The sequence below is a fragment of the Equus caballus genome, chromosome 30 (assembly GCF_041296265.1).
Source record: "Equus caballus isolate H_3958 breed thoroughbred chromosome 30, TB-T2T, whole genome shotgun sequence".
Lineage (NCBI taxonomy): Eukaryota > Metazoa > Chordata > Mammalia > Perissodactyla > Equidae > Equus > Equus caballus.
The window spans coordinates 29,925,220-29,947,357 of NC_091713.1; the positions used below are offsets into that span (position 1 = coordinate 29,925,220).

A 22,138-nucleotide genomic window follows, 5' to 3' on the forward strand; every position below is an offset into this window, starting at 1 on the left:
CAATTTTCATAATCATATGTTGCTAGGTTGTCATTTTAAGTAAGGAAATGCTGATGATGTTTTGTGAAGCCACATCTCTTTTTTTTAGCCACTGTTTTTTACTTTATGATAAGAGGAAATGAAACACAAAAACAGACTGAGTCACTCCATTGGCATGACTTCCCTTTCGTTTTTCTTCCTGTTTTCCCATTGGAGGCTGCATGTAAAGTCACCGCTGGGCTAATTAGATTCTCGAATAAGGCTTAGATAAAAGGACTGAGGAGATGTTTTGTCCTTCACTCAACAAATATTTATTCCAGACACTGTGCCAGAGAATAAAAAATCCAAATTAGATATGCCCATGAAGTCTAACTAGGTAGCTATTAAAAGTGATAAAAGTACATTTACTGACATGGAAAGATGCTTGCAATAATTGAAAATATATATGTATAAGCATGGTTTACTTTGATGTGTGTGTATCTATCCATCCAGATATTTTTTAATTCACTATTTGTACACAGACATAGATACCTGTGGGGGTGGGGAGTGTTATTTTAAACAAACAAAAACACTTGACTCTAGTCATTCTGTCCTCGAAGGGCTGGTGGGGGTGGCAGGGAGTGGCGTAGATGGCGACCAGACACAGCAGAATTCACGCCAGAGGGGGAGCAAATCTCTCTGCTACTCCCTTTGGCCTACACAAGCCAGTGCAAACCGGGCTTGCCTAAGATTTTAATGATGTTAACAGAAAGACTATAATTTTAAAATCTAGAGTAGATTACTTTTGCCTCATCTATTTTAACTTTCCCCAAATGTACATTATTTGCACAACAAAAATCTAAAAGGATATAGTGTCTATCTTCAACGAGCTCTTCTAGAGGAGAACATATAAATTATAAAACATGGCCATATGATATTATAGGGGACATTAGAGGGGAGATATATACACACATATACATAGTATATGTTCAGGAGGGCACAGAGGAAGAAGCTACTAGCTCCGCCTGGAAGGACCTAGAAAGGCTTCCCTTAGGATTTGGCCTTTGAATTGGGTTTTAAACCAAAATCCCTCAGAGAGATTATCATATGTTAAAGCATAAAGGAGCCTGACAATCCAGTAGGACTGGCCCTCAGACGAGTGTCTACAGAGGTCACATAAGAAGGGCAGTATAAATATTAAGAGGAGGAGGCCATACCAGTAGATGGGGACCAGATAACGAAAACACAACCACCCTCAAAAGTGCAGACTTCCTCCTAACATGCTGAAGAGTCATGGAAGACTGCATTTTCCTTTAACAAAAAAGGAAACATAATTTTAAAAGTTCTTCAAGGGAAACTTTTTGTGATCATAAAACAAACTCTGTCCATAACCTAACGTGTTAGATCCTTTAGATTAATTCTTTCAGATTGAAGCAGTATGTCCAAAGTGGGCCCCCAGATTGGGGTCAGCCAATAACAGATTTTTCACCTGTCTAAGAAGCAACAGAGAAATAGGTACAATGTGGTGAATTTTGTGTAAAACTAAATCTGTTCAAGATTTTTATTTGTTTTATGCCTTGTCATTAGCAAAACAAAATGTTGATAATCCTATGCGATATCCTCTAATTTATCTTTAGTTCCTCATCCATGAAAGAAAGCTCAAATTCAGTGACCACTGAACTACAGTCGTCTCATTTGACTAAACACTGAAAATAGCCAGAAAAAGGAAATTAAGCAGAGCAAAAAGGCAGGAAAAACAAGAGAGAAATCAGAGAATTCGAGGAAATTCCAATGGTCTAAGAGAAAGCGTGGAGGTTAGAAAGGAACTAAATTTAATAACAAATAAAGCACTTGTTCTCTGAAAGGTTGGAATAAATCTTTTACTTTAAGAGAAACACAGTACATCCTCCTTTTAAATTTTTCATGCCAAATCTCTAGTTTACACGTTTGTATTTTACGAGAATCATTTGGGGCCTGACATACAAGATGCATGCATAAAATTCTTTTCTTTATGAGATATGCATCTCCTGCAGAGCTGGCTATAAGGAAAATTCTTACCAAGTGAATCGTTATTCTCCCATTTTTTTAACGCTGAGAAACCTCCCTCAGTAGATTGGGTCGACCATTCTAGCAAGGAAGGAATTAGGATCACGTTCTGGCTTGTGGAAGGCAGAGGAATTGCAAGATGTTTGCTGAGAATTTCACCTTATAATGTTTAGTCTTCTGTTTTCAGTGTTGGTCTTGTCTCTGTCCCATATTCAGTTTACTTGCAGCCACTTGTCCCTCGTTTCTTTCTTTAGTGGTTGTGTTCTATCTGCCAAAGGCTTATAAACTCCTTGAGGTCGGTCACCTCGTCCTTTGTTTTTATCCCCGTAGGGCACCCAGGCCCACACACTCATTTAAGTTTGTTTACCTCCTTTTCCTTCCACAAAGAGCAATAAAGAAAACGACCCGAGCTCCATAATCCTCAACCCTGATTTATCGACTGGGTCATCCCATCAGCAGTTTTAATTTCAATCCTATATCAACTGTGTTTTGGCAGGATATCTCAAAGTTAAACATCATAAAGCTAGATTTAATGTTAACTCATTGCTGTCTAAATGGAAAGATCCTTTTCATATTTCACTTTCCATTTGTGTTAGATCATAATAAAAATTAAATCCATCTGCCTCTAGCATACGCATGGTGTGTTTAGTTAGAGACGAGAAGAACAGAAACGAGAAGGGTAGATTTGAAGACAGGTTTGAAAACGATGTAGATATTCAACTCAGACTCCACCTTTTAAAGAGCAAACATTTGTGCTTGATAAAATCCACTCAATTTATTTCCTTATAAATAATAAAAGAAGAGGAGAAAGTTTAAAGCTGCACACACAGGTTTTAGAAATGTTCGTTTTTTTGCCAGGTAAGAAAATATTTTAGTGTATGTCACTATCTTATTTTCTTCTTCTCAATAATTATTTTTAACACATAGATAACTTATAAACATATTTTCACCCTCAATGGTTTTAAAATTCCATACATATTTTAGTAAAAGACATCAATCTCTCCTGATTTCTATCCCACTTTTTCTACCCCCATATCTAAAAATAACGACAATAACAGTTGTACGTATTCCTCCTCTTTGGGGTGTATTTTAAGCAGCTAACAATGAATGCAACATCTCAATAACTCAGAGCATGGATCCAGAAGATACAGAAATTAAGCATAGAGGCTTGCATTGAAAAAATATACCGCTATCACCACTTCTTAAGTTAAGATTAATAATAACTATCATTGAGTGAACGCTGACCACGCAGAAGACACTGTGCAACAAACTTCACAAAAATATTCAGACATACATAAACACAGGCGTATATAATTTTGTTTATCTTTGTAATGACACTGTGAGGGAGGTGCTTTTAACGTCCCCTTATTACAGGGAAGGAAACAGACTTCTTGAAGGAGACACCTGATTAGTATGAGGGAAAGGCAGAAATGGAATCCAGGTCTGTCTGTGCAGCTCTGAAATCCCTAGACAATAGCCTGGATACTTGGAAAACACATAGAAAGACTGGGAGCCCTATAAATCATGATCGCTCAACTCAAAATGACACCCCACACTGTCTGACAACCTGACTATAAACTCTCTAATGGGAAAACACTCCCATTCTCTGCAAAGACCATTTCCTACTTCCTCAATGCCTGGCACATAGGAGCTGTGCAATAAATACACGTTTAATAATGATAATAACAATAGCAAGCACTTAGATAACATCATCCTCCAAGTACTTTTCTAAACTCTATGTAGTTTAATTGATTTAATTCTCAGCAAACCTATGACCTAGTTACTGTTGCTATCCCCATTTTACAGATGAGAAAACTAAGGCACAAAGAAGTGAGGACACTTGTCCTGGGTCACAAGAGTAGTAAGAGGCAGAATTAGACTTCAAGCCCAGGCAGTCTTGTTCCATAGTTCTATAGTCTATAGTCTAAATAAACAGATGAATGAACGAACCAGAACGATTTTGTCAATATAAGTCATATTCCATCTTCGCTTTCATTTAAACCCTTCAGGGACTCCCCACTGTATGTAGGATAAAAATGATTAAATTCCTATCCCAGATTTTTGGCCCCACATTTTAAGCCCCACACTCTCCTCAGTCTGATAAAACAGGTTGGATTCACTACTTCCTTTCCAATTCAGGTCCTTCACACACGCTGTTTCTTCTCCTTGGAAGCTCATTCGTATACTCTTAACTGGTTAATTCCTACTCATCATTCAAGACTCCACCTAAATACGACTTCTTGTGAGAGAGCTTCTCCAACATGCCAATATAACCCAGATTCCCACTCTTGTTATATAAGTCAATAGCATTTAAACAATTTCAAATTATGTGTGTGTGTGTGTGTGTGTGTGTGTGTAGATCTGATTGCCTTTCTCTTTCATTACCCTGTAAATTTGATGAAGACAGAGACTATCACTCTTTTTTCCTACACGTGGCCTGTACTAGACACTTGATAAAGTTTGTTGACATAAGAGTGAATCGATGAATGAATGAATGAACAGATCAACCAAAAGCATTGTGTACAATGAATTCTCGTAATATTGTATGTGCATGTGTATCATTGCCAATTGCCAAATACACCTGCCAAGCACCAACTTAAAAGCCAATACACACTGAAAGAATATCCACCATGTTTTTGAGGAGGTAAGACTGAATATGGTGATCGTGTCAAGGATGTAATGAAAACAAAGGCAGATTCCCCTTTTCTTTCTCACGATGTGAAATATGGTACTCATGGCTTTATCCGCTAAACTTGTGGTAACAGTGCATCCCCTCCTCTTTGAGAAAGATCTCTTTTATATCACAGGGTTCTGCCACAGATGCAAGCAAGGGACCATGTCAGGCCAATCAGTGTCTCCCATACCTCCAGCAACAGTGATTCAATCAGAGATGAACACAAGGCCCCTGACTTGCGGGCCAATCAGAGTTCTCCATGTGACTGTTATTTGGTTCAAATAAGGCGTGTTTCTCTATGCCTTTGGAGTCACAGTTGTGGGAAGATTCCAATTTAAGGCCACTTAAGGGCCACCTTCCAAGCCATCTGGAGGAAACCTCTCTATAGTACAAGAAAAAGAAGCCAAGGTGTTAACCTAAGCAGAAAGAAACAGAGATGAGAAATAGAGAGAAACCCTCTCGTATCATTTAAGCTCCTGTGCCCAACTATACCTGCAGCCAGCTGTATCCAAGACTTCCCAAGTATGTGAGCAAACAAATATTCCCCTCTTTTTTAATTGAAGTATGGTTGACAAGCAATATCATATTAGTTTCAGGCGTACAACATAGTGATTTGACATTTATACACATCACAAAACAATCACCACGACAGGTCTAGTAACCATCTGTCACAATACAAAGTATTACATTATTGACTGTACTCTCAGTGCTATACATTACAACCTCGTGACTTATTTATTTTATAACTGGAGGTTTGTACCTCTTAATCCCCTTCACCTATTTTGCCCACTCCCCCACTCCCCTCCCCTTTTGTGACCATCAGTTTGCTCTTTGTGTCTACAAGTTTGGTCTGTTTTGTTTGTTTGTTTTCTTTTTTTTTTTTTGAGGAAGATTAGCCCTGAGCTAACTACCTCTAGTCCTCCTCTTTTTTGCTGAGGAAGCATGGCCCTGAGCTAACATCTGTGTCCATCTTCCTCTACTTTATATGTGGGACGCCTACCACAGCATGGTGTGCCAAGCAGTGCCATGTCCACACCAGGGATCTGAACCAGTGAACCCCGGGCCGCCGAGAAGCGGAACATGCAAACTTAACCGCTGTGCCACCGGGCCAGCCCCTGGTTTGTTTTTTTTTGTATTCCACACATAGGTGAAATCATACAGTATTTTTCTTTCTTTGTCTGACTTATTTCACTTAACATAATACACTCTAGATCCATCCTTGTTGTCACAAATGGCAAGATTTCATCCTTTGTCATGGCTGGGTAATATTCTAGTGCTTGTGCATGCATATATATTTTATATATATACACATCCAAAAAAACTTCAGAAAGAAGCTGGACGTCTCATGCTCCTTGATTTCAAACTGTACTACAAAGCTATAGTAATCAAAACAGTATGGTACTGGCACAAAAACAGACACACAGATCAATGGAACAGAATAGAGAGCCCAGAAATAAATCCATGCTGATATGGTTAATTAATCTAAGACAAAGAAAGCAAGAATATACAATGGGGAAAAGACAGTCTCTTCAATAAATTGTGTTGGGAAAACTGGACAGCTACCTGCAAAAGAATGAAACTGAACCACTTTCTCACAACATACGCAAAAATAAACTCAAAATGGGTTACAGATGTAAATGTAAGACCTGAAACCATAAAACTACTAGAAGAAAATATAGGCAGTAAGCTCTTTGACATCAGTCTTAGCAATTATTTTTTTGGATCTGTCTCTTCAGACAAAGGCAACAAAAACAAAAATAAACAAATGGGACTACATCAAGCTAAAAAGCTTTTGCACAGCAAAGGAAACAAACAGCAAAATGAAAAGGGAACCTACTGAATGGGAGAAGGTATCTGCAAACGGTATATCCAATAAGGGGTTAATATCCAAAATATATAAAGAACTCATACAACTCAGCAAAAAACCAAACATTTGATTAAAAAACGGACAGAGGACTTGAACATTCTTCCAAAGAAGACATACAGATGGCCAACAGATACATGAAATGATGCTCAACATCACAAGTCATGAGGGAAACGCAAATCAAAACCACAGCGAGATATCACCTCGCATCTGTTCAAATGGCGATCATCAAAAAGACAACAAGTGTTGGTGAGGGTGTGGAGAAAAGGGAACCCTTGTGCATTGTTGGCGGGAATGTAAATTGATGCAACCACTATGGAAAACAGTACGGAGGTTCCTCAAAAAGTTAAAAATAGAACTACCATATGATCCAGCAATTCCACTTCTGGGTCTTTATCCAAAGAAAACAAAAACACTAATTTGAAAAGATATGTGCACCCCTATGTTCATTGCAGCATTATTTACAATCATGTCCAGTATTTTTGGTGTAAGAATCTTTGCCTCAAACAGTTTCACCTCAAACATTTTTGCTGCACAACTAATTGGACATAAGGCAACTTTCCTGTAAAAGATAAAATAACTGGTTGACAGTTTTGGTTTCATTTGGTTACAAATGGTTTTCATAATAAAACATGAAAAATGAATACCAAAATTAGACAGACTTGACTGAAAAAATGAAAATACAACATATTTGAATGCAAATATTTGAATATTTAAATGAGTGCAGATTCCTGGCAATACTGTGCAAAGAGCAGATTTTATTTTGTGGATTGTTATCCACAAATTGTTTTGTTCATAGCATTATACTTTCTTTTTTGCTTGCTGATTTTTGTCTCTTCTTTTGGTATTTCACATTTTCTATTTTTTCCTCTAAAATGCCATCCTTCATTAAGAGAGGTATCAGTTTCACCAAATACTAGGATGCATATTTGTAATCAAATGAAAACCATTTGTAACCAAATAAAACCAAAACTGTCAATCAACCAGTTATTTCAGCCTTTACAGACAATTAGTTGTGTGGTGAAGATGTTTGCAGCGAAACTGCCTGTGGCAAATATTCTTACAGCAAAAATATCTAGAACTATTTACAATAGCCAAGATATGGAAGCAACCCAAGTGTCCATCGATAGGTGAATGGATAAAGAAAATGCTTCTTTTTGATAAAGTTGATTGGAGAAGGCATTTCTGTTGCTTGCAGCCATGTGTCCTGATCTTCCCAACCAGCTAACATTTCTAATAATTGAAAGCACAAAGCCTTAAAGAGAACTATTTCAAGTTTACAGACAACGTAAAGGTTATTGGTTTGGCTCAGGCTTATGGTGAGGTTACACACAGTGTACAGAAATAGAAAATTGTGTCCTAATCATAAAATCATACCAAGCCAAACAAAGGCAGGGAAAGTGGAATATCCCTGAGGAACGAAGCAAAAAGGAAGACACCACCCCTTCCAGAGCAGCTTCTGTCCCCCTGTCCACTGAGGGCTGCTGCTGTGACAGCTGAAGATCCTGGGAAAACACTAACCACGTTGCTTACTTGCCATCGTGACAATCCCACCAGATCGGGCCTGGTGTCCCGCAACAGGAGCTGCTGTTTGTTTCAACCTAAATCTGGGTTTTCACTATTTTAAACTTCGAGAACAGATAATCCTACCATCATCTGACTCTGGTAGTTCTTGTAACAGTTGATATTTCATATCTGTTTGTGTAAAGGAACTAACTTCGGACATGCACACCAAGGTTTTTATCTTTGTTGTTCCACAGTGTTCCTCAGTGCCTTAGGACAAAATAGGACAGAGAGAGTAAGTTCCATGAGCTTCCGAATAGATTTGCTAACTCACAGCACAGGCAACAGTCTGAAAGCTAAGTGTGGGCTCATCTAGAAGCATGGGCTCCTTGACGTAAAATTCTGTGTATGTTTTTAATATTCTTTTATTCCAAGAGCTTGGTTTTCCAATGGGAAAGGGAGTCCGGTCACATTAATTGCTAACATTTAGAGAGCATTTACTATAAGGCAGGCGCTGCTTGCTCTCGTTTGCAATAATTTAGCCTTTTTAATGATCTCATTGTCTTCATCTTGCCGAAGAGAAATTACAAAGAGGTTAGATTATTTGTGCAATTCACACAGCTGTGTGACCACAGCTTTCTCTGCTACTGCCTGACACTCTGCCTCTTCCCAAACCTCCATATGGCCAATATTACTAACCAGGGGTATCTCCAGTCTGCTCTTTCTCCCTTACATACATGAGCAATTTTAAGTCCTTATTGCTCTGCCTGAAACCTCTACCCTCACTTAGCCATTTTGTTCTACTTTCTGTCTTCCATTTCTTTTGAAGTATGTTTTTAAATTTCCAAGAAACATTTTTAATTTCCAAGAGCCCTCTTTTGTGCTCTGAATTTCCTTTCTCACAGCACTCTTAATCCCTCCTGTGAAGAAACTTATTAGAATTTATTTGTGTTTCTCTTTTGCTCCTTCCACATTATTTCCTCAGGGACATTTGGTTTATTTCCCACGGGTGTTGGAGCGTTACCTCAAATGCATGGGGCTCCTTTATTCTTTGTTCATATTTGGGTATAAGGCACGAATAAGCCACTTGGAGGTTTTGTTCATACGGATGACATTTTTCAACTGACTCAATTTGCTTTAGGATCATAATTCATTGAGCAAGCCATTATACCAAGGTCCCTACATAACACCACATGGAGGTCATTTGTGGGCGATGCTGTCTAATTTATTTAGAGAAGAAACTTCTGATCTTCTAACAGAGGATTAGAGGAAATTGTGCCAGCATTACGCACATGGTAGCCATTGACTATTTCACATATAGAATTCCATCCCCTTTTATGAACGCTTGTCCGCGGGACCTTGCGTCTCTGAGCCTTGACCCTCTCTGGCTTCTGCCAAGCAAACCAGCTTTCTTCTCACCCCTTTCTTTTCTGAGATTCTGGGCTGCAGCTTCCCTTGCTACATCAGTGAAAACTCTGTTCACTTCCTGTCTTCCAGAATTTCATTGAACTCTCTCATCTTCTATACATCTGAATAAATTTATTCTTTTGTAATCATTTTATTCCAAGGTCGGGGGAGAAGTGATAAGTGCCGGCTTCAGAGACAGAAGTCTCAGATCTGTCCCCATGCGTACTGGGACCCCACCTCATCTTATTTCAAATAAGCACCCTAACCTAACTAAATCACATGGGATGTTTCTTTATTAAAAGCCAAGATTCCTTCCAGGCGAATTAGCGTTATGTGTAGCACACCCAGACAAAATTCCGTAATAAGAGTTACTTAGCCAGTGTTACCCAGTTTGGACATCCGAATCTTAAAGAAAGTGGGGTCCCTTTGGTTTAGGAATCTATATATATCAATACGTAGAGGATTTCTTAAGGTTATAAAAGAATTTATTGAAAATAACTGAACCAACTCTAAAATTTACATAAAATTATGTAAAATTTGTACCACATATCCATGAAGGTAGATCTCTGTGTACCCCACTTCCTCACTCCTGACCTCTAATTACCCAAGGGAAACGATTAACAAATAATTTTATCAAGCCCTTGCAAAAAGCTCCTTTCAAAACTTCTATATTGTCAATACGTAGCTAAAGGAATGGTGATTAAAATGAAATTCTCAGTGAACGGTCAGTTTTTTCTTTCCTTCCTTCTCTCTCTTTTTTTTTTTTTTTTTTTTGAGGAAGATAAGTACTGCCAATCCTCCTCTTTTTGCTGAGGAAGACTGGCTCTGAGCTAACATCCGTGCCCATCTTCCTCTACTTTATACGTGGGACACCTACCACAGCATGGCTTTTGCCAAGCGGTGCCATGTCCGCACCCAGGATCCGAACCGGCGAACCCCGGGCCACCCAGAAGCGGACGTGCGAACTTAACCACTGTGCCACCAGGCCGGCCCCCAGCTTCTTCTGGATCCAAGTTTGCACTATTCAAAATTGAGGGACAGGGCAGTAGTAAATGAAACACTCTGTGTATAATATCAATTATACTTGGGAGAAACTTGCCTTTGCAAGTTATGGGACAGTAAGAAAATATTTTTCTTCCTTCTTAAAGGTTTAGTCTGTCCTAAAAGCAGTGCATCTGGGTTTTTGTTTTGGTTTTTTTTTTGCAGGGGAGGTGAGGGAGGGAGGTGTCTGATTCAACAGTTATTTGTCAGATGAGTGAAATAGTAAAGAGAAGACTCAGGCTGGTGGGGAACTCTTAAATGGGACCAGTCTCAAGTGTCTGACCTGTTCTGCAGGGTCGTGGTGTACCAAGGTCTCTGGTCCAGTCCCTCTCATTCCCAAAGTGGCCGGAGGACTTGGAGTTCCAAGGTCCACCAAAGACTGTCCTGCTTGAGTCCTACTCCATGTCATTCTGAACAGATTAATTCAGATTTTGCTAAAGATACTGCTGAGAAGAGAAGGGTGAATCCTGCAGAGAAGGTCAACCCTCACGAGGAAAGATCAAATTACCTAAGAAGGACATGGAGAGTGGCTGCAGTTTCACAGTGTATACCTACCCCCAAACTCATTGACTTCTATACATGAAATCTGTGCAGCTTGAAAAAAAAAATAGACAATAGAAATAAATCCAAACGTAACACAAATCACACAGAGAAGAAGGACATGGAGCACCACGGGCACATTTAGAAGGTGATGCTCTTGTAAACAGGCCAAATCTGAAGACCCGGGGAAAAAGGATTGATGACAGCTATAAGGTAACTACTCCAGAGCAGATCCGATTTCTTGTGTGCTTTTCCTTTGAACTATGAGGAATAGTCACATTTAGAAACAGTTTTTCTCATCCTAAGCTATAATTTCCATGAATCAGCCCAACCCGTCAGTACAATCTAGTATTCCTGAGCAGTCTTCTGCATGGTTAATATGGAAAACAAAGGGCAGGGCAGCAAAGGGAAGTACGATTTGCCCACATTTTCCCCTTTTCGGTTCTCAGGGGAACAGAGCTGCTACCTCTCAAGAGAACTGGTTTGGGAAGCAACTACTGAGGAGGAGAAATTTGGCTGATAGCGGAGCTGGAGGTGGGAGGAGAACAGGATTTGGAAAACGGTTGCTGGACGGAAACCACGAAACAGACAGAAAGCACCCTTCTCTTTGACCCTAATGTACCCATCTAAGAAGACTTTTAAGGAGAAGCAAGGACTGAGACCTGAGTTACAGCAGTTATGTTGAGTGACCTACAACGTGACATCATCCCAGCTCTTCCTCACCAAGGTACAGGTGATCACAATTAAGCCGTCTGGATAAGGGAACTGACTCTGAGGTCAGAGAACCTTTTTTCGTTTGCCTCAAGCTGTTCTGTCAAGATTTGGTCTGAGCTATTTTAATCTTGCTTCGAGACCCTACGCAATGAGTCTTCACTTATTAACCCTGGGAGTGACTGTGTAATGCCCTGGAATGATCTTGTTCGTTATCTGTGCTCTCCTGAGCAACCGCCTTCTCTAAGCAGAATTTGCATTCTCTGACCACTTTGTTCCCTTGTTCCTTGTGACGATGGGGAACATTTTAAAGGTTCTCTGGCCAAAAAAGACTGTTTTTGCCTGGAGTCCAAAATGAAAGTATACCTGACACTCGTGTCGTGCCATTAAACGCCCTTCAGTAGTGGATGCTGTGACACACCACTTAGGTACCACTCTCACAGGACTGAGGCACTCACTCCCCCGGCTCCAGGCAGTGTTGGCTGCTCATGGCTCATGGCTGAGAATCTTCCTAGGAGCTGCCCTTGGCTAAGGAAGCTGCCGTGACCAAGTTTATGTCCCTCTCCCCACCCATCAGCCTGCATCCAATGTCTGGTCAACACAGGCCATCAAAGGTCTGCCCCCTTGCTTTAATTTAGGAGAATTTTGAAGGCCCCCCCAGCTCCAGAACTCCTGTAGGATGGGCTGAGATGTCAGTAGCAATCACATGGCAGATCAACTTCTCCCTCTGTCTGATCCTGCCTTCCTTCTTCCCTTCCTTATAAACCTTCTGCATGCAACCATCCATCTCAGAGTCTGTTCCAGGGAACCCAATCTAATAACCAACACCATCAAGGTTTAACGATCACTTCATTTCCAGTATCATATGGATTACATGAGATCTATTCAAGCGTGGAAATAGAAATGAATAATTGAGAATGGATTCCGCCATTATGAGAGAATTGTCTCATTCATACTTACTTAAATCTTCCTCCAAAGTGTTGGTCATTTTACATCTCATAATTTCTGTTTATTGATGCAAAGCTCTTTTAATAATGAGTTTATAGGGAAAATATGAATTAGGTGAAAAAGCACATCACCTGATTCAAGTTTTATTCAGTTCTGATTATTTCATTTGTTCTAATTTCAGGACAAAGCATTTCTAGATAATTTGAAAAAGCTTGTCCATAATTTGCCTTTGTTTTTAGTTTCAAAACTTTAGGTTCAGTGTTGAATACGAAGACGTTTTTAAAAATCTCAAGAGGAGCTTCAAGTCCATCTATGATTTTGTCTGGTCAGCATCCCTTCCTCTGCGGGAATTCCTCATCCGACAATCTCTGGTCCTGATGGGCTGTCAGTCATGATGCTACCCTCCCCCAGGCATGAGCAGTGATCCAGGCTGGGCAATAAGAGCACGCCATCACCTTGGCTCAGTAATTGGGCTAGAGCTGAGTTTATGACCTAAATAGGACTAACCGGATTCTTCCCTGGGATTTATACAAGCATGCTGGAGGAGGTGAAGGGTATAGCCTTGGAGCTTCCTGTATCCACGTTTCCCTCTGTGTGCCAAGATCTTGTCAACAGAATGAAGCCAAAACTCAGAGAGAAGCAAAACCAAAAGAATATATGTTTCAAGTCCCTGGCTACAGTCACGGGGTCCAGCCCGCCTTTTGGACTTCCTAGTTATATAAGCCAATAAATTCTATTTTACTTGACTAGTGTGAGTTGGGTTTTTGTCACTTAAAAAGACACCCAACACAAAGTTGTGCATCACCACCTTTACAACTCTCCATTATCCCTCTGAGGACGAATTTCCAGCATCTTTTTTCTAAGCACAAAGGTAAGGGCCGCTATATTCCACACTCAACTAGATTTTCTCCAATCTTTTCCCCATCCTCCTCTAGCTATTTTCCTTATATAGCCACAACACCTGATGTTTCTAGTCAGCCAGCCAGTGCTTACATTTATTTATAAAGCACTACTTTGCAATTTTGCAACAAATATCATTTCCCACTTTCTGACACAGACCAGTTTCTAGTCAAGAGATTTAAGTCTTGGCGAGCTACATTTTCTTTGCCTTAATTTGTCTTGGTGAAGAAGAGCTTTTGGACTGTGGAACTGCAACCAAAACACCGTAGTTTCTCTCATGGCAATTTTCTCAAATTGCTGACATATTGCTTAGGAGAAAATAGCCTTGGTTGTGCTAAATTTTCAAATCTAAATCTGGTGAGGCAGCAAATATCACACACTTCATTAAAATAGTGAAGGGAAGCCAGTGTTAGGACAATTAATTGTGGAAACCTGCCATTCAAGTGCCTAATAAATACGCCTCCCAAAGACTCTGCAGGGCTGGTTTTTTACGCCATCTTAAATACGTTCCGAGAATCACGGTGACATATCAGCTCATCTGCAAACCATTTTTGCAGCTCCAAAGTAAAATTATTCTGCGAATGAAAAGCCCATGACTTGGGTTTATAAAGCTAGTTTAAGTTGATGTTCAACCATCTGCTAGCTACTGACATTTTCACAGGTGCTCAAGAGGCATGAACGTGGAGGCTAAAACAGAACCACAAGCAGAACACACACAGTCAGTGTCTCTTTGGCAGTCGCTGGGGAAGCTGCAGAGCTTATAGAAAACATGATTTGTACCCTATTTGCATAAGCAATTCATAGCTATAGAATCACAGGATGTTAGGATCACAAAACACATAACAGATCGTCTCACATAATTCCTTGAAAAGGAGGCTCAGGGAGGTAAAATAATTCACCTAAGATTTCAGAGCTAGTGGATGACAGCCAGGAACAGATCCCACTTTCCTTGTGATCAGTCTGGAGCCCCCCTGAAATCAGTAAACAGTTAGCCATTGATGATTAGGTAGCTAGTAACTAAAGTGGTTTCTTTTGCAATTAGTAATTATAGCTTTTAGTCGTTCACCCACCCATTGTTAACTGGCTGCTTAGGCAATATACTATCCGACCCCTACTAGGTTCCTACAGATAACATCTCCCTGGCGCCTGGGTCACCATGGTAATGGATGTTTCAGCTGTTTTTCCGGAATCAGGACTCCCGTGTCCAGTTCAGGCCAGTTGAGATCACCTACCCATGAACAGGGCCTGCACAGGTGCCCGATAAGTGACCTTTTTGACATCAAGAAGCTAAAAATTCCACTCCCAGATTATGGGAAGGTCGCCATTTTGTGTACATGCATCCTATGAAGAGCCATGAAGCTGAACTATGCTTGCCCAGATCATCAATGACCTCACCTCTCCTCTCCTCCAATCATCTATCCCCACACTTCAGACCACCTGGCCCTTCATCCCATAAACATCCCTGAGTCCCCATTTTCAGGGACGCAGATTTGAGACTCATTCTCCTGCATCCTCACTTGGCTGCCTTGTGATTAAAACTCTCTCTGCTGCAATCTTGTCATCTTGGTGATTTGCTTTCTGGCCGATGGGCAAAAACGAACCTGGTTCGGTAACACCCTCACTATTTCTCTTCTGTAAACTGTCCCAGCACCATAACCAATAGGTTTCCTCCAACCTCTACCTGTGGTTTGGTGGCAAGACCCCTAGACATGGGGTTGGAGGACACAGATTTAAGCTCTGGCCTTGACACTTTCTAGATTTGTGATCTTCGCCAAATCATGTAACCCTTCTGAGCTCCGTTTTTCACACCTTCATCTTTTCTTCTATCTCGCAGGGCTGTTTTTAGAATTAAATGAAATGACACATAAGGCACTTTGTAAACTGTAAGTCATTCTGCAGATGCAAGCCATAATAATTATAAGCGAATCGTAATAGCAGTTCAAAGAAGAAAGCAGATCATAGTGATCGTCAGTAACTGTTCGGGACCTTTCTCAGCAGAGCATTGAGCTAATTTTCCTACAGGGAATTTTCCCAGAGAGAGAGTCTACGTCTACAAACGGTTTACATTCCAAAGGACAACAAAAGAACAAATGGATTTCTGGAGGTTACGTAAGTCCGGGTATTTTGCTGGTTAACAAAGATAGGGTAAACGGGGGAGACTGAGTCATTTAGGATGCCTTGGGCTGCGAGTGCAAGGAAGCCCTGACTCACAGTGTCTGAAACAATGGAGGTAGCAACAGCTATGGTTTACCAGCTCAGTTCTCCAGTTCTTTTGGCTCTGTCCGTCTCCACGTGTTGGCTTCTTCCTCAGATAGCTACAGCATTTCCAAAGATCACATCCTGACAGGATAAAGGTCAGAGTTTAAAAAGCTCTGCTTCCTCTGTGTTACCCACTTAAAACTGAAGAAGCTCTTCCAGAAGTCCCCCGTTCCAGACCTCTCCTCACATCTCTTTGGCCTGACATGGACACCATGGGATATTACGAATGGATTAAGATAATCAGAACACATTTGCCCATGTTGGGGATGGAGCCACTCTTTCCTTATGCTTAGGTTGTACGGCAAAGGGGTAGACACTTGAGCAAAATGAGAAAGGAGGGCGAATTCAGATGCCTCACCTTTTCACTGTTCTGTGTCTTTGTCACTAATCTTACCTCTCAGGCAGCTGCTATCAATAAATGTGACGGCCTGGTAGTCGTGGAGGGACTATCATTGATTATAAACTGTCACAGACTATTATTGACACCAGTTCAGACTCCAGCTTGTCAATTCTAGAACAGTGGGGAATGCCTAGAAATTAAATCAGTTTACCACTGTAGTGTGAGAAGTGAGAAGCCACGCTGGAAAACAGAAGAGCAAGCTATAAATAATTAGGATACCTTTAGTGGAGAAAACAGATTTTCAGCCCTCTAGAAAGAAGAGCAGCTTTAGTTTGGAAGATTGAGGAAAGTAATTATCTGAGATAGAGAAAATGGCATCAGATGGACTCAAGAATGACATAGGACATGTGACTAACACGTGAGGAAGGCCAGGCAAAAAGTGAGAAACCAAAGGGCAATGCTGGCAGGACAGTCCAGTTGGAGGATGAAAGACATTCACGATCAAAACAAGTTTAAAGGAACTGTAGAGGCTGGCCTGGTGGTGCAGCGGTTAAGTGCACACACTCTGCTTCAGCAGCCTGGGTTTTGCTGGTTCGGATCCCAGGTGCAGACCTATGCACCGCTTATCAAGCCATGCTGTGGCAGGCATCCCACATATGAAGTAGAGGAAGATGGGCACGGATGTTAGCTCAGGGCCAGTCTTCCTCAGCAAAAAGAGGAAGATTGGCGGCGAATGTTAGCTCAGGGCTAATCTTCCTCAAAAAAACCAAATAAACAACAACAAAAAGAAACTGGAAAAGCCAAAAGAAACACAGTGGAGAGCCAGATTTGGTCCTTGGGCTGCCGATCTGTGACTTTTAGTAGAAGAATTGAGGAGAATCATCTGAAAATATCAAATTTCTAATAGCCAAATGTAGAGACATTGGGAGAAATCTAAAGCTTAATCATTTTTTTCCTACAACATTTCTGTCTTTCATTTAAAAAAGAAAAAAAGAAAATTTTCCATATATTCAAAACCAGTTCTATTAGGTTCCATTTCATATGGATCATTTCATACATAACATCAAAAATAAAAAGCTTCTCTAAATTATTACCCCCAAAGTTCTATGTTTTCAAGACTGATTCTCAACGTAAATAAAATAGTCACGTTCCTCGGTAGTAAGATTCCTAAATGCCCAGAAAATTCAATCATATTGTTATTTCTACTCAAGTGGGAACAGATTTAGCAGGAATTTAATATACTTTTTTCTATCCAGTGTACCAAAGATGGCTGTTTTCCATTTCTCTTTTAAGTACTCTGAACTGTATGTGCCAACCATATTCAAACCAAGAGGTGTGAGTGATTTCCTGGGCCACTTTATAGAAGGTTTTGTTTTAAAGCCATAGTGCTAATGGTCATCCTGCAGTTCAGTTTTGCAATCTTATTTCTTCTCACCCTCTTCTCACCCTCAACTCGAATCATCATAAAAGAAAAGCGAAGTCACTTTCTCAACCGTGTCAGGAGACCAGAGAGATGACAGCGTAAATGTCAAAATAATTCAACATCCATAAATGCATTGAGACAGGACAAAAGTACCTGAATCTATTTTTGGCTGGTGAAAACTCTTACCATTTTTGGCAGTGTGAACAGTCATGCGCACGCTGTCTCAGCTCAATGCAAACACTGGCAGTAACTCTGATTTGTTTCTATGGTTTCAAATCACTGCCGATGACACCGCGATGCAGCTCACAGTAATGCCTCCTGTTGAAACTCTGGCTGCAACACTCTCTTTCTCCAGCTCCCTTTAAGAAATACTTTCACAAAACCAGCAATTGTGATTTTCCAAGGATTTTTTGATCACTACTTTAAGAAGATAACCCCTATAAGTGCTTGATATTTCTTTAGTCATGGTCTAGAGAGAGAGTTTGGGTTGGGTTGATGAAATATTTAAATGCCAAAGAGGAGAGATGTGAGTTTTGAATTTTAAGAATAAAAAACTAGGCCTCCTCTTATATTATCTGGCTACTTCTATTGACTCAATACTTAGCATCACTGATATTTAATGAGATCTCAATGAGCCTGCTCCAATCTTTTATCAGGATGGTATTCTAATATGGAACCATTCCCATCAGTCAGTTGAAAACATTTAAATGAGACACTAGACATAATAAATAAATCAGGCTGTACCTAAGACATTTAAGGGGTCACAAAGTTACATGTATCGCTATAATGAGGGCAGCAAGAAAAAAAATTTCTGAATTCTAGACCCACCGCTTCCTGCCACAGTAATTTTCTGAGAAACATTTGCAGAATGGGTACTCGGCAAAAATATACACTTTATTCTACAGGGCTTTGGCTAGACACTCTTTATGAGACTCCTACCCTTAGTAGTAGGTTGCATTCATGTCCCAAATTCACGTCCACACAGAACCTCAGAACATCACCCTATTTGGAAATAAGGTCTTTGCAGATATAATTAGTTAAGATGAGGTCATACTGAAGTAGGGTATTTTGTCTCTAAACCCAATCACTGGTGTTCTTATAAGACGAGGATAGACAGACACAGAGACACAGAGGGAAGAAGTCCGTGTGACAACAGAGGCAGATATTGGAGTGAAACAGCTACATGCCAAGGAACACCAAGGATTATCAACCACTAGGAGCTAGGAGAAAGGCATGGAACAGATGCTCCCTCAGAGCCTGGAGAAGCAACCAACCTTGTCAACACCTTGATTTCGGACTTGTGGCCTCCAGAACCATGAGAAGATAAATTCCTGTCGTTGTAAGCCCCCCAGTTTGTGGTATTTTGCTACAATAGTCCTGGGAACGAATACTCTTGTAGGAGGCTGAGCCAGATATATGCTGGAAGGATTTCCTTTCCTGTGCTCCTACGGCCTAGACCTAAAATTGGCCTTTCTCTTAGCCCACAACCTACCTTTAGTCATCAAGGTCTTTCACTCTCACAGAAGAATGACGAAGCCAAAGAAGAGTTTCTTCTCAAGTCCTGAGTACAGTCACCCTAACAGACCACCATGCGCCCTCCCTCCCTCCCACCGGACTCCACCGTGACTCTCACAGAGAGAGGAAGGATCCCTTCTAAGTTAGACGCTCCACCCATCGCAAGACCTTCAGATGATATCAGCTGCATGGAAATTCACAGAAGCAATTTAAAGAGCGGTCCAAATAAAGAAAGGATTTTTTATTTATTTTCTCCCCACACCCAGATCTCTGAATCCTAGTAATTGTCCATGAGCCTCTTCCTTTCAAGTGGTGTGATGGGGAGAAGAGCTGAGTTCTCTTTTCAGGTTGGAGTAGGCCAAGAGGACACTGTTCTCTGGATTGGTGGCATACATGTTCAATTGCAATGTAATTCAAAACATATTAATTGTCATCGTCCTTGTGCCAGGTGCCATGCTAGGAAACGGAATCAACAATGAATGAAATCTGAACTCTGCCCTCACTCAAAAGTGGGACATACAGACCAGTAACAACAATTACTGTGGTGGGGTAAGAGCAGAGGTCTTACACCTAAGAGGAGACTTACTAAAGGAGGTGATATTCTGAAACAGGGTTTCTCAACCTCAGCACCATTGACGTTTTGAGCTGGATAATTCCTTGTTGTGGGGGTGGTCCTGTGCACTGCTGCATGTTTAGTAGCATCTGGGGCCTCCACCCACTGGATGATAGTAGCAACCCCCACCCCACCCAGTCATGACAATCAAAAATATCCCCAATCAAAAAAAAAAAAATCCCCCGTGATGAGGTTGGGGCAAATTTTGCCACCATTGAGAAGCATCATTCTAGAAGTATAAACAGAAGATGGCCAGACCAAGAATTTAGGGAATGGTCCTAGAGAAGTAAGCACCCGAGGCGAGAAAAAGTGAGCATGGCAATTTGAGAAAACTGCAAGTAATTCAATTTGGCTTAGGATGGTAAGAAAGGTGGTAAGCAGCCAGAAAACACTTAGTGCCTTCTATGAGGAATTTGGGCATTATCCTTAGGGCCCTGGGAAAAGAAAGGGCCCTTTATTTTTTAAGAAAGAGGACAGGTTGAAATTTGCATTTGAGAATAGCATTTGCTGCAGTATTGAAAATGTCCTGAAGTGGAGCAAGACTAAATAGAGAGAGACCAGTTTTAAATGTTCACTACACTAATCCACGCAAGGCCTGAACTAAAACATGGCAGTGGCGATAAAGAGAAGCAGATGCACTGTTGCAATGTCTGAAGGACAGGGTCATGAGGGAAACGGAAGGATTGAGTTTCACTCCCTAACTCTGGTTTGGGATCTTGCATTAATGGTAGTGCCACTCATTGATACGAGAAAAGGTAGGACGTCAGGGGACAGGTGAGAGAGATGAGATGACATTATTCAAGATATGTTGAGTGTAGCAATTAGGGTTGCATTCAGCTGAGTACAAGATACTCTCATGCAGTGGCTAATTCTTGTTTACTCACACAACAAAAACCCAAGAGCAGACAATACAGACTGGATTCCGTGTCTAAACAAGGACATCAGGGACCGGTTCCTTTCATCTTCCTGTTCTCCATCTGTACAGCGTAGTTTTCATTTCCTGTGATCTCAAAAGGGCTACTCTACCTACAGAGTTCTAGGCAGGAAAAAGAAGTAAGGAGAAGAGGTGGGATCGGGAGACTCCCAAATATGTCACATTTGCAGAACTTTTAACATGGCCATCCTTAACTGTAAAGGAGACTTGAAAACTGAGTTTTAAATCTCTTTGAGTCACTATGGAAGAAACAGGAATGAGTGTTGAATGGACCAAACTGCAGTATCTGATACACTGAGATTGGAATGTCTGTGCAACATCCATTTGGAGATGAAAGGTTTGAAGAGATGAATATATAGGTGGCAATCATCCTCTGAGGAGTAGATGAGATAGATCACTCATGAGAGCTAGTATAGTAAAGCCCAAGAGAGAACTCTGGAGAAACAGACATACATGCAGGCAAGAAAAAGAGGATACCACGAAAGACACTGAGGAAGAGAAATTGGAGGGAAAGAAACAGGAAAATGTGATGCTGAAAAAGGAAAATAAACAAGCATCGATCAGCTTGGTAATGATATGGGGAAATATAAGTGCTTCAGTATTGCTGGAACACAAACAACTCCAGGGGACTGATGGGTCTAGAGTGCTGTCAACGGAGACTGGGCAGATTGTGAAAAGCCTCATGATGTCATGCTTTCAGAAATCTTGAACTTCTCCCTGTTTGTAATGGGGATTCATGGAAGGTTTTTAAAGAAGGAAGAAGGGGTAACACATGTATCCTGGACCATCCTAGTCAGGAGGTGAGATTCCAAGCCCAGCACCAACTCTATCTCTTTGTGTTGTTTTGAGGAAGTTTTTCAATGTCTTTGAACCTGTTTTCCAATGTAATATAGAGGGATTAGGTAGGATGATCTCTTGAGTTTTCTGGGGGGTCTACATACAAGTTTATGTTATCCCCAAATAATATGCTTGTGTATTCCAAATCAGGCTTCATTTCTGTTACTTGAATCCTGAGTTAGTAAAATATCTTAGAAAACATAAAACTTTTTTTATTTTAAAAAAGTAGAGATTAAACAACATGTTTCTGAACAACGAGTGGCTCAAAGAAGAAATAAAAAAAGAAATAAAAAATCTCACCAGACAAATGAAAATGGAAATACAACATACCAAAACTCGTGGGATGCAGCAAAAGCAGTTCTAAGAGGGCAGTTTATATTGATAAACACCTCCATTAAGAAACAAGAAATATCAGGGGCCGGCCCCGTGGCCTGGTGGTTAAATTCAGTGTGCTCTGCTTCGGAAGCCTGGGTTTGGTTCCCAGGCAAAGACCTACACCACTTGTCAGCAGCCATGCTGTGGTGGTGACCTACATACAAAATAAAGGGAGACTGGCACAGATGTTAGCTTAGGGACAATCTTCCTCAAGCAAAAAGAGGAAGATTGGCAACAGATGTCAGCACTG

General features: G+C 40.7%; 1 long non-coding RNA gene across 1 annotated transcript; it reads left to right on the forward strand.

Annotated features, from left to right (window-relative positions):
- The first annotated feature begins 11,504 nt into the window (after nt 1-11,504).
- Nucleotides 11,505-13,438, forward strand: LOC138921543 (uncharacterized). Its single transcript, XR_011434182.1, has 2 exons — nt 11,505-11,760; nt 12,932-13,438. It is a non-coding gene; the product is annotated as an uncharacterized lncRNA (long non-coding RNA).
- Nucleotides 13,439-22,138: the final 8,700 nt, after the last annotated feature.